Here is a 14,704-nt window from a genome sequence, read left to right as displayed (position 1 = left end):
AATAAGTATAAATACGGGGATGACCATCTATACCAAAATAAAACTGGCCAAAACATATCTTAAGAGTTTATGCATTGTACTATACTCTTCAGCCAATTCGTCACAGCATCTTGTTCTTCGTCCTATTTAAAGTAAAAAAAAATATTAGACCGAACCATATCCAAACCTTATTTGTACTGGCTATAAACATAGTGATATGTCGTTCACAAACGTGACCGTTCTAAGATCCTACTTCTTGAAGTGAATGACGGGAGCCAACTCCCAATCAACTTGAGACCGGTAAAATGAAGGAATTTTTCATTTTTAATAAACAATATATTTTCGTCAGGATGACAAAATTTGAAGCAAAAACATCAGGAATGCTTTTTAAACGATTTCTTTTCTAGGAAAGATCATTCGGGAAAATTATGCAGCAAATGATTTTTTCTCAAAATATAATCCTTTGAAAAAAAAAAATAAAAAAAATATTGATTAAGCCAAAATTTTAAAAATAAATTTTATAACCTTTCCAGGAATACTGCTTGGAGTCTCCTCTCTGTATTTTTGTATATTTTTCTGTGTAAAAATATTCCTCTTCACCTCCCGAAACCAACTAATAAATTTTCAAGCATAGTTTCTACTATAGAACGACTAGTCTTTGGAATTCCATACCTCTATGACAGGGGAAGGCAACCTTTGAGACATGGAGTACCAACTTCAATATTTCTAATTATATATTTCATTTCATATTTTTACTTATACCATCTATAAATCGACCTTTAATAGGCTTTTGCTATAGCCTCTAAATAATTCTAAATATTAAATTGTCCTTCTATGTTTTTCAATATCTAGTAAAAAAAATGCAATCCTATATATTCTCTCGCTGAGCTAGTTATTATTGTTATAAAAAAACTATGTTCCACGTGAAATACCTTTTGAACAAAGGACTATTAATTATTAATACCATCGCTTGTCACTTTATTCGTCAAAAACATATATATTGATTATTTTTTTTCATTTACACACATGCAAATATTACATTTATCATTCATACGATGAATCGTCACAACTTTGATTCTTCATCATTTTTTTAATAAACAACAAGGTACACGTTTCATAAAGAAGAAATAAATTAATATTAATAAAAAAATCTTACCAAAAATTGTTAACCTTCTAATATCCCAAAGTAAACCCTATCCCACAAGTTGTACAGGTGATGTGCTGGGCCCCGAGGCAGTTTAAACTCTACCGCTGCAATCTTCTACTCATTGAAATATTATTGCATTCTGCTGCCGATTCCATCATTGTAAAACAGAAAATATAAAAATAATGGAATCAATAGCTATGAAATGAAATATAATTGATTTGAGTTTTTGATGAAATTTTAAAAAAAAAAATTATATTAATAGCACATTAAAAAAGATATGTCTTTAAGGTAGCATCTATCTTAATGGTTTTTTAAAACTCATCCCTCCAATTAACTTACGTTTTATAAATAAAGAACACATTTCTTTACTAATAATTTGAATTATTCAACTAAAAATTCAATGAATGATGAGTCAAATCACCCTTATTGATTTGTGAATTTAATAATTATTACTAATATGATAATAGTCAAATAAAGAAGATCAGCATGTGGCACAGTAATTTAACTATCATTCACGATTAATCGAGATTTTTCCAAAAACTAAATAAATTATTAAAACAATTCTACAAAGATAATTCCATCAAGGTCTATCACAGGTTTCCGATCCATATTCTAAATGAGAATAATCCTTAAGTTTATATATTTAACATTAATCATATGGAGACTCTATAGTTTATTTTGTACTTTAAGAATTTCTATATTCAATGAAGCTAGCCGAGTGTTGAAAGAGCTCCCAAAAAGATTCGTCCCAACTCCCGTGAAGCCTTCTCCTAAAAAGAACAAAATACAAGTAATATAGTTTGGAATCAAGTCAAAAATGGCTCATGAATTAAAGGTTTACTGTCAGAACATTAGACAACAAAAATGATCAGACAATACACATCCTACTCCAAGAGGACCCATAGATCGAAGTGTTTAAACGCACTCCCACTCAATGGATTTTTTAAACTCATCCCTCCAAATAAGCTTACAGAGTTGAGACGAAATCCAATAAGAACCTCAGTTGCTCCTTCCAGACTTCTCCAATTTGAATTTGAACACCGCTCTGGTGGGCAATGAGTGATGACGTCAAATAATGACGTAATTTATTTAATAATATTCACCATATGATAATGTCGTGAACCTTGCCGAAATGAATACTTGCTCAAATGAATGTTGCTAAAATGACCTTTGCTAAAGTAAATGTTGCTCAAATGCTGAGTATATGTGTCTCTAATCATTATGGTCACGGCCAGTCTATATTTATATTAATGTAATAATATCTAAAATAATTTTTTAAATCCAATGCATTTCAATGTAAGACTCTGAGCTCACTACAGTGTTTAAAAATTGATAAAATGTTTTTATGTAGGACTACCAAAGAGTTTACATAGTTTTCCATTGTTTTTATTATAACGTTAAACATGAACATATCAAATTGATTTGGCATGTACAACCCTTAGACCAGAGTGTATTATAGATGTTAGAAGGGTCCTTTGGTGTAAAACGCGGTGACAGTGGAGTTTAAACTGCCTTGAGGCCAATCACTTCACCTGTGCAACCTGTGGGCCGAGGATTATTTTGAGATACTAGAATGGTACCTTGATGCTCAGGGAAGAGGCGGCGGATAAATTCAACCTTCCTAAGCCCAACAATGCTTCGGAGCCCAACAATTCAACTACACAACCGATGGACCAGGGTGTATTATAGCATGTTAGAAGGGTTCCCTGGTGCTTCAAATTTCGCCGGCGGTGAAGTTTAAACTGCCTCGGAGGCCAGACTTCACCTCTGCAACCTGTGGGCCGAGGTTTATTTTGGGATATTAGAATGGTGCCTTGATGTCCAATGAACCGGTGAAGGATAAATTCAACTTGCTTGGGGTCCAACAGTTTTCAACCTAAGACAACTTGTGGTTTAGGCCATATTATAGAATATTGGCCTGGTTTATTGGTGCTTAGAAACGAAGGGCAAAAAAGTTTAAACTGCCTCGAGGCCCAGCACTTTTGAATAAAACCTGTGGGCTGTAAAGTATTTTGTGGATATTTTAAAATACCTTGATAATTGGGAAGCAGCGGTGGATAAATTCTGAACTTTCAAAATGGGGCCTAGTTGTTCACATAGACAACCTGTGGGTCAGGCTGTGTTATAGATTAGAAGGGCTCGATCATGGCATCTTTCTTCATCATTCAATAGTTTTATTGTCCAAATATAATATAAATTGTAACGAAATTGCAAATGATAATATTGTCTTGCAATGAAATTACTCACAATGATATTGCTCACAATAATATTGCTTCGCTATGATATTATGATACTCATAACGTTATTGTCTCACCATGATAATGCACTCAGTGATATAACCACGCAACGATATTACCTCAACGTTTTTGTCCACAACTTTTTCACCACAATCATTTGATAGTGAACCAATAAATAGACTATTCCAATGAATACTTACCCTAAAGGAAGAGAAAGCGTGAGAGATAAGATACGGTGTGATGTATTCTTATGTTTTTACTTCATTGAGAGGTATATTATTGTAAATAAGAGTAGATATTATGAGTTTATTCAATCTTAAAATAATATTGTACAATTCAAATAGACAAGCAAAAGTTTATGAAAATTGAAGAACATTATCAATATTTCTAATAGAATAAATCAGTATTCAATTTTTGAATCCTTTTTTACACTTAATTTTTTTAATTAAAGTTATTTTTATATATTTTTCAAAATTTTCATTTACTTCAGAAACTAGCTGTTTTGTCATGCCCTTGAAAATTTGATCAAAATATAAAACGATAAAAATGATGCTCTTCATCACATTCTACGTCTAGAATTATTCATCGATAATTTATTAGCATATTTATCATATAACAGTTCCAATGAACTATTTTTGTATATACATATGTAAGTAATAGGTAAGATATCAATATTTTATTGAAGATTTTTATGAAATGTGATAAACTACTACAGAGTATTTGTATTATCTTTTGACTATCCGTGCTAATTAAATGTTGTTTTGACTTTTTCTCTCAACTTAAAGTTCATCCAGAAGAGACTGTCACTTCTAGAAAAATTGTATTTGTCATTCCAGTGAGACATTCTTCATATTCGGCGTTACTGGTTTTGTAGTCTAATCACAGTCTTCTATACTATAATGGAACTTCTAGTATGACCGAGCACATATCTACTAGTCAAAAGAAAACCATTGAAAAACTAAACTACTTATAAATTCATGAGTATTCAAAGACATATTTCATATTTCTGTTTAAGTTCTAAAGATAAGAAAAATCCCAATTGTCATATTATATTCATATTGCTTTTGGACTATGGCTTCCTTCAGACAGTCTAATCGTTGACAATACATATCTGAATTAAGAGTTTGGTCTATGGAAAAGCAGCTTATTGTAGATGATTCCCAAACAATCGATTTTTTAGCTATTAAGAATGGATTTGAAGTTGGAAATTCGGTTCCATGAGTTGCTTGTTTTAGTTAATTCGTTTGGCACCTATATATTGAGCTTCTTTTTTAATCCAGCCTTATTTAAGGGGTTCCAAACTATTTTTTGAAAAGTTTAGCTCTTGAAGCAATTGAAACAGTGTTTTCATGACGACATGCTTCGACTATTTCTATAACGTTATCTATATTTTCGATAATTGGTCTTCCAGAGCGAGGTTTGACATCAAACTACTGGACCACAATTGACGAAACATTAACATAATTTATATTTTAACCGCCTGACTTGTTTTTGCACCTTTATTAAAGGAAAACAATAAAAATTTAGCTGATTTCCTCTTTGCTTGTGTTCATCTTTGATATAAATAAGTATAATTTGTACAATATAGTAATCAGTATGACTGACGTTTTAAAATCAAATGCCATAAGTAAATACGAGACATTGTATGAATAAAATTTATAGTTGACAACCAGAATGAAGGCATTACTTGGACTTATTTCTTCAAATATATCACAATGTTTTTCAAATCCATTCTTAGTTTGGTAAAATGAAAATATTTTACTTTTACTTTAACTTATGGTTATTTAAAAATTAAAATTATTTTACTAGGAATAAAAATATAATTTATTAAAATTCTAAGAAAATATTAAAAATTGCGAACAAATATATACTTCTTTTTCAACAACATTTTTTGTACTTCGTCTTGCATTGAGAAATATAAACCCCTTTGACTTCTTTTTAAATTGAAAAATCCATGAGGCTGTCTACATAAGAAAGAAAAACTCCTGAACGTCTGTTCTTGAAAGGATTTTCTAAAAAAATTCCGCATTTAAATACATATGTTTTTCGATCAATTGGGGGCATGGACGAACTTCATCCTCTCTATTTGTTGACCCCACTGAAGGGTCCCCTTTTCTTTTTTTTTTTTTTTACTTTTGAGTGTAAGTATAAATTTTTCCATCCTCTTATATTTTTTGAGGAGCTGATATTGAAACAGAAGATTATACCCAATACTTTAATGACATAAAAAAATATAAATTCCTCTTCAATTATTGATGTTAGTCTTCATCAATCTTTATTCTTCGTCATCATTTCGTCAGCTTTCGTCTTCGTAAGAGTTTCCACTGAATTGGAAAACATTTCTTGTTTGATTTGTATTTTCTTAGTAATAAATAAGGTTTGAAAAATAGGGTTTTAAAGTACAAAAAAATATAGCCCAAAGTAGACTCATAACCCTTATTCGAGACTATTTTATCTTTTCTACCCACAAGTTCTGCAAAATACCACCGGGGCACTTAGTGGGCGCATAACCCAACGCCAATTCACTTTTTTTTATTTGACTTCTGGAGTATAATCATTTTTTTAAAATTATGATCCATTTTAATTCCTACTGGGTTTGCAAATGAGGTCACAGGTGCATCCCAAAGGTGTGGGCTGGAGGATCTGTAGCCTTACCCAAATTAAGGAGTTTAAGGATAAGATATTAGAAATATGTTTTCGTTATTTTGTCAAATTATGTAGCAAGGCAAAAAATTTATTATTTATAATTTTTTTCCAAAAAATTAATTATCGATGTGTAGCCATAGATATTGAAATTTTTAGAAAACATTAAAAGGCTAAATAGAAATTGTTTAAGTTATCATGTAAAATATTGAAAATCTGTTAAATTTTAGTATGATCAATAAATATTTACATATTTACTGTTTTGAGGATAAAGCTGTAAATTTATTTTTAAATCATAATAAAATATGCACCACTTACAATAAGAGAAGTATTTTAAGTTAGTACTTTGTCTTTAAAAATACTTTAGTAGCTATCCCTCTATATCAACTACTCACTATCAAAAAATCATTATATATTATTGGGAGGTACAATAATACTCAATATATTATAAATGAATATCCAACGACATCTTCATTATTTTTTTTATTATTTAAAGGTTATTACATGTTTTGTTTCTATTTCAAGTTATTAAATAGTGAGTTTTTTGCACCCTCTCCCCACTACTGTGTATTGTAATTTTGGGGCAGAATCCCATAATTGTTCAAACAGAAACAAATGTTTTTATAGAAATAAACATTAGATATTTTGATTAAAAAGTACAAAAGACATCAATTTAAACTAAAATAAACAATTACAACCTATAACCCTCATTTATCAAAAAGGCTTCAGTATCTTTACCTATACTAGGATAGATTTTCTGAATTTATATGGTTTTGTTACAGATTACCCGTCTGGAGAGATTTTCTATCCCCAAACCAATATAAAATCTAAGGGGAACTCACTAAACGTAGGGAATGTATTCTGTTAAATGCATAATTGATGCAGTGCCTCCTGTTGCCAAGAACGTTTTAGAATAATTACCGTATTTGATCTCTGCAAAACAAGTCCATAATTCAATCAATATACCTGAGGATGTCCACCACTCAATTCTTACAGGAGAAGCTCCTTTTGTGTCTTCTAAAGTTAGACATGGGCCTATAGAGAAGCTCGATATCTGTAAGAAAACAGTACTTCCATTACTAATAGCTATTCATTTTGTTAAAAAATAGAAGCCTGGGGAGTAGAGAATGGTAGGTAAATTTGGGCACTTAATTCTAAAACTGTCCTCGATAAATATCCACTTGAATTCATGCAAGAACTCATGTACAAGCTACATAACATAAAATTGAATTTTATTCGGTAGAAATGGAATTCTTTAGGCTAAAAATTTGAATGAAAGAATCAAACCTCATCATTCAAAAATATCTACATTGGAAATTTTCGTACAACAGAGGACCCCAAAGCTCTTCGTAGGTTTCTGGAATGGTTGGTTACAAAGTGCAAAAAAACTCCTTTAATACAATCAAACTAACCTTTAAAAAATAATCAGGACTTTTATTCTTAAATCCATCATCCAAATTTTTCATTTAATTGCATACGCTTTGCAGGATGGTGATAAGGTAGCTCTTCATCAAATGGGGGATAGATCACCTATTCTGGTTGCATTTTTAGAATATGAATAACTTCCGTCTATCATTTAAATTGAATTTAAACCCTGTGTGTAGAAATGACCGTGAGTTAAATAAAAATAAACAACTTGTTTGAAAACATATATAGCTCTGAAATACTGTTATGTCACCAAAATCGTTCCCTTTTCCGACTTTTGTTTAGATTGCTCAATAATCCATAAGGGGTTCCTCAAATCCAATGCCGAACTCAAGGGCTTGTGGTTAATTGTCAAGTCAACCCCTTCCAATGACCAGCAAAAAGGTACCAGGACTTCATCAAATGGGGATAGATCACCTATCAAATGTCAAAAACTTTTGTTGTGCTGGAAGTCACCAAATAGCCAATGGTGCCAAAGTAGTTCCTATCCATTGCTGTAAATGAGCTCCCACCATAATCAACGATGCATCCTTTTTCAGTCCCAAAGGGGCTTCTTTCCTCTCAAAAGGCCAAGAAAGTCCGTTTAGAAAGAGTATTTATAATTTTTTTTAAAGGGTTCCTTCTGCTTCACTTCCTAAAAGGCTGGCAAGTATATTTGAAGAAAAAAACTGGAGTAATAATTACCGACTTGTGATCTTCTTGATCCTCTACACGGATCTGATGGTATGCTTTGCATAAATCCTACTTACTGAACACTTTGGATCCTCCCAGACTTTGAGAAAAGTATCTCATTTAGGGAATGGGATAGTGATCCAGCTCAAACATGCAATTAAGGCGACTATAGTTCCCACAGAGGCGGGATCCTCCACTAGGCTTCAGTACGATGTGAGCGGCCGGTGAAAAGGAGGATCAAGGCACTCGGAGAACTCCAAGCTCTAGGATCTCGCCCACTTATTCCATATCAAAAATCATTTTGGGTGACTGAGTCTCAAAGCCCCAGCAATACAGAGTGGCCCTGAATTAATTATCGGATGTTTCATTCAGTGCCAAACAGGTATATGAGAATCCCAGAAAGAGAAAAGGAAAGAGAACTGCCCCGTGGACTCTTGCTCAAGGGTGAAAATGTTCAGTTGAAGGCACGGCGGTCTTTTGATGAGGGATCCACTCATGACGTCGTAAAAAAATCAATTCTCAAAATTGGAGGAATCTTGTCTACAATATTTAGAATCAAGGAGTAGTTCTTCCCATCAAGCACGACATCCAGCTACGAAAGCTACAAAGGAATAACTTTTGTTTTCCGAAGGCAGCGAAAGACGGTAGCATTTTAAAACCCTGAAGTGTGCTGTTTTGTGGTAAAACAGAGACTGGAGCTCTTGAATCGATCGTATCACCATCTCCCTGCATAAAGAATCCATTAAGTCTTGTATGAATACTGGGTCAACGAATTGGCAAAACCTTCACCATTACCCTACTTTTGGAAAGAGATTACAATGAAACTCCGAATCCGGTTTTTCGGACAAGTGTCGTACTTCTTAATGAAGTAGTATTAGATTATTTGTAAGAGCCCCAAAAATCTTTTGGATGAAAGTTTCAGAGGATGTGGCATTGTAGCGTCGCTATCATTATATTTGCCTTCTCTTTGTCCTTTACAATCCTGTATGGCCTGAAGATTGAATCCACTCTAGCGAACCCGATTTCCACGTTAACTTCACCGAACTGAGGACGACGTACCTCGGTGAATCCAGATTGTACTGACGCTGGTACATCTGGGACAGCCACGTTGGAGGATTTGGAACTTTTGGATCGTCTGCAGTAGAGAGCTCTGAAGGAAATTCCTTTTACCTAGAAATTGGCATTGTGTTCAAATTTTGGGATCACGACTGAAAAATCTACACAAGTTGGGTAATCTTATTTCAACTAATCTTTATTAGAGTAGTTCTATAAGACATATTAGCAGTGTACAAACAAGAAGATGTCTGAGAGGTACTTTACATACACATATACAAAATTATATATTTATATACAAATTTGTGTTTAACTGTAAAATGATTGCAGTAAAAAGGATGGAGACAAAATGATTATGGTTATATGAATGCATGGTAATACCATCGTTCATCTTTTGATTATGAGACAAAAAAATTATGGGTAACATGATTATGAGACAAGAAGCCAAATTATTGTGACAAAGATCATTGTGAGTAACCTTATTGTAAGACCTTATTATCGAATGCAATTTGATTGCTATTTTATTATACTCGGACAAGTAAACACTAGGATAAAGAATGTACACTGCTGGACTTCCAAGCAATTGAAATTCAACTGCTGCTGCTTCCCAGAGGAAGTCCTCATCGAATGCATATAATACATCCTCACCACGGGTTATGCAAGTAAACTGCTGGGCTTCATAAAAGTTAAAATACAACCGCTTCTGGTTTCCTGAGCTCGAAAACCTCATTGAATAAGCCATTAAAGACCACAGGAAACAAGGGTATTTTGTGTAACCTCCTTGTTGAACCAAAAGGAAGTTCACCAATTTTAAATCCACATAGATTGACCGCTGGTGATCGAGGTATTTCAATCGTTCAAGTATTATTTTGGTATTTCCACACTCCTCCTTCATGGAGACTGAGTGTCCAATAAGGGGTTCATCCATATATGTTACCATTGTGAAGTAAAACACACTTTAAACTTCTTTTTGAGCTATCAATAAAGAGTCTCTACTCCCTTGAATGATACGCAGATAATCCCATAGCCACAAAAACCCCTTCAATGTCACTGCAGTATACAAAGTGATTGTCGGAATCAAAGAACTTCCTTAGTTCTGCATCTCTGTTACAATAAAATGTGACACTGGTGCCCTGAGCAGGCATGTTTCGCTCTTGCAGTCTGGAAGCCAACAACTCAGCAGATTGCTTAGGTAAATTCAAATCTCGAATCAGGTCATTCAATTCAGGTTGACTATACAGAAAAGGTTGACCAAACAATGACCCCAATGGTGTGAATTTGCATCTGTATCTTCTTCATCATCATCATCGACTGAAGTATGTGCTTCATCATCAATATCTACTAATTTGGTGAAAACATTTTATTAATTACAGAGGGGGGGGGGAAATACCTCTATTTATCAATCATAATTAGTTGTTACAAAATTTAAATTTTAAACAGTTAATTAGTCTCTGTGCTCATGAGTCAATTAATTTCTGTTTGGCTCTTATTATGTATCCTTTGTTAAATATTCAAAGTCAGTCTCCTTGCCCCTCCGTCTCTAATCTAATTTCAACTGCTTCTTTGGTAAAAAAAAATATACTTGCGACACTAACAAAAGGTTATTTTCTATTATTTTACTGGTTTGGCCCACATGAGATCGAATGGTCTTGAACAGTGTTCAGTTTCTTACAAGTTTTATATGTCTAACCCAGTTCTCAAATACAGACTCATATCTTTTTTAATGGACCAGGGACAGATACTGATGACTCAAACTTTACTCAGAAAATATAGACAGTACTCGACTTCATTTCTGTTATAAACAATATTTTTCAAGAAACATACAAAACGAAAATATTTATTGAAAATGTTACAATATAGTCTAAAAGTAAACTGCTCAACCCAACACCTACCGTTACGGCATTTCTGAATGACTCATGATACAACTAATGAAGGGCACTAAAAATGTGGTTATTTCTAAATTGTTACTTTTAAGTAAATTTTGTGTACCAACATGCAAATTTGTATAAGCTCTGTATGTCATATTATCCATAAAAGTAATGATTGGGTTAAATATCAAACATATTTTATGTTGTTGAAATGATAATTGTTTAGTGTTAATTTATTCTTATTCAAACTTAAACGCATCATATCATACTCATTTTTAAGTAAAAATGGGTACGATATGAGGCGTTTAAGTTTGAATTTAAACTATTTACCTTATGAAAAACTTCTTTGCCACTCCCATCCGGAACAAAAAAGAGCCCGTAACATATTTCATTGTGCTTTGTTTTGTGGATTAAACATAATTTTCAGTTGATTGTTTACTACGAAACTTTGAGGAGCTCATAAATCTATGTCCTCATTATTAATATTCAAGTATAATTTTTCATTTCAAGTAGATCTTAAAATGATATGGCCAATTTGTTTGTAAAATGAACAGCCAAAATCATTCTGCTAGAAAATAAATAATTTATCAGATAAATTAAGAATTATTCCCACTCAAATAAAATAGTCAATACACATACTAAAAGATTGTAACACAACTTCTTGGATATTAGGGCGTGTAAAATATAATGTAAACTCTAGTACTAAAGTACTCCCGGGTCAGTGTGTGAACTGTAAATTAATATCTTTGGGAGTTGGCCCTCTAATTTATTGATTAATTAGATGAAACTCCTGGTATATGGACCCGCATCCACCCATTGTTCCTTTGAATGCATGTATATTCATTTCTATATCCTAGCCACACACCTCTAGCCTTGAACTTGAGATTCAGGGATATCGTTCTTTTATGAAGAGGATCACATGCCTTACTCAGTGGATCTCACCTCCAATTATGGAAGGTTCATTCATTGTATAAGGAATATTTTATTGATTCGAGTTCTTTAGTGTCCTTGACCAACATATTTATCACCTCTTGCACACTTATCTGATTGCAATTCATTTTATAATAATGAATTCGTGCTGTACAGTACGTACGGACAATTAATTACTATACATCCTAGACTCTTCAAGACTTACTCTCGAGTTCCTTACTACTTGTGAGTCATTTATGCCATCGGACAGTATGAATGTCTATTATGTTTTCGGGATCAGTTTTGATACTTTCGGACTTAATTGCTCTGTGGTTACTACGGTAACCTGGTGCAATGCATATATTGCACATGATTCTATACTAAAACAATCCAAACATTGTGTTTAAGTTAAAATAGCACGCTTCCTACTTAATGCTAAAGTATTATTCATAATAATTTAATATTAATATATTCATACAAGAACGAACACGATCTCTTAAAGATAGCCAAATGAAAAATAGCTTATTTATGTTATAATTTTATACTAAAACGATTTACTATAAACTATAATTGTATAATAGGTAAATTTCTATTGTAAAACCTCCTTGTATACGACATTTTTTGTTGCTTCTGTCCATTTGATGTAAATATGATCAAACCTGCCCTTTTTCTTGAAAATTCAACATGTGACCATGTCAAAATACTAATTTCGCTAAGCATAAAGCAATTTTTCAAATATTTGATATAATGCCTACAAATTTCATTCAGTTCTCTGGATTTTTAATAAAATTTTGTTTTTTTATTGAAATATCATGTTGGAACAAACATCCAGAGAATTGAATGAAATTTTTAGGCATGATAAAGTACAGTACTATGTAAAAGATGATACTTTTAAATACCTACGATTAAAAAAAAAATCGAATAAAGACTAAGTACTTTCGTATTGCTCAGTAATAAAGATTGCAACTGATAATATCGGGTTGAAATTTATGCATTTCGCATCAACAGATTAACTATAACCTTCCCAAAACACTGAATAAACAAATGTGTTAATGTTCATTATTACTTTTATCGATTACACCTCATTTGTGATTTTGAAGACTATCTTCAAGTGAATTATTTTTCAGCATAATGGTGCGATTAAACGAAGCAACGTAATGATTTTTTTTTATATTGGGTGAAAGATTAAGAATTTATCAATATGAAATATAAGTGGCGTCAAATTAATTTATCCCATTTGAGAAATGAAGATAGAGCATTTATATAGGAACAACCAAAAAAACTTCCAGACTTCTGCAAAAAAATTCACACCATAAATCAGCATTTTTTTACATACCTACATTTTAGTTCATAAGATTAACAAATCAGTAATAAAATTAGTCATTTTTTTTTTTACTAAAATGAAGTTACATAGAATGGATAATGCTAATAATAATTAATAAATATCCCAGTGAATTATCAAATCTTTGATTTCTAGACTTTCTGTACAATCATAGCCCTTTCTTGTCTCAAATTACTTTAAGGGGCGTATGAAGGGGGTGGGCTCGAGGGACCCCCACCAAATTAAGGAAATTTTGCTTTTAACCAGATTTTTTTTTGTGAGGATGCAAAAATTGTACGGGAAAATAGGGATACTTTTTTTTTTAATCGGGTAAGGCTAACAACCATTATATCGATATCCTGCTTTGTTAGTCATAATTTTTTTAATTACTTCTATTGACTTATTTAGTACAATATTCTTTTTCTTTTCATGACTATTCCCCCAACATCATCAAGTTCAGCATTGACAAGGGAGTTTTTTAGTTTGATTGCTTCCAATACCTCTGTCCAACGATACTTGTCAAGCTTAGTACTGTTGGCTGATCACAAATCAGTCTTCATGCCTACTATTGTTTGGTCTATTTTTGATATATTTTTTGTTCATAACAATTACTAAATCTCTAGGGGTTTCTACTCGCTCTGAGGGATTTCATTGTTTTGAAAGCAAAACCAGCCACAGATAGGATAGTCATAGCTCATAATCCACTTACACTTATTTGAGATTCCCAGAAGCTAATAGGTGCGTCATAGAAGAGAACAGTTAAATTCTGACGTATTTCCTCACCACTAGTTACAACGCATTATACAAAATTGAGTTTATTACCGATGAATTTATTTATGAAGAACTAACCTAAATGCATAATAATTTCCTACCAATTTCTGAGGCCATCAAAGCATTACAAGAAATATTGCCAAGTTTGACTATTGTAGAGCAGCTATTGACAGAAATTGAATGGTGATAATGTGTTGAAGAAACTATTAAAGGAATACTTGAATTGTAAATTTTGACCCTGAAAGACTCTACAGGATTAAAAAAAAAAAAAAAAAAAACAATTCATACTAAAACAAGATCTCAGTAAAAAGTGTTCGATTTATTAAATGGAAATATCAATTTATTGGTAAAGTATTTATTAGTAAAGTTCAATTTGATTAACATAATAAAATATATTATAATTAAGTATTCTTGGTTATAAATTTGAGTACATTGATTAAATATCTCATCTTGGACTTAGCAATGAAAAAGTAGATGTCTATAAATCGATAGAAATAAGAGGAGGAACGGATTTTATTTCCGTACATTAAATTGGAATATTGTTTTTGAAGGCTGATGATTAATTTTGTATGTGTATCTAACATATGATTTGTATATTTTGTCATTAATATGTTGTTTAATTCTAGATTTCTGAATGAAGTAATAAAGTATGTAAATTATATATTTGTATTTAAATTTG

The 14,704-nt window shown here is 32.1% G+C and overlaps 1 long non-coding RNA gene across 1 annotated transcript; it reads right to left on the bottom strand.

Annotated features, from left to right (window-relative positions):
- Positions 1-1,626: 1,626 nt before the first annotated feature.
- On the bottom strand, positions 1,627-2,196 carry LOC139905766 (uncharacterized). Its single transcript, XR_011780807.1, has 2 exons — positions 1,811-2,196; positions 1,627-1,738 (listed from the first exon to the last, which is right to left on the bottom strand). It is a non-coding gene; the product is annotated as an uncharacterized lncRNA (long non-coding RNA).
- Positions 2,197-14,704: the final 12,508 nt, after the last annotated feature.

Source organism: Lepeophtheirus salmonis, chromosome 6 (assembly GCF_016086655.4).
Source record: "Lepeophtheirus salmonis chromosome 6, UVic_Lsal_1.4, whole genome shotgun sequence".
Lineage (NCBI taxonomy): Eukaryota > Metazoa > Arthropoda > Copepoda > Siphonostomatoida > Caligidae > Lepeophtheirus > Lepeophtheirus salmonis.
This window is presented reverse-complemented; position numbering and strand designations above follow the sequence as displayed.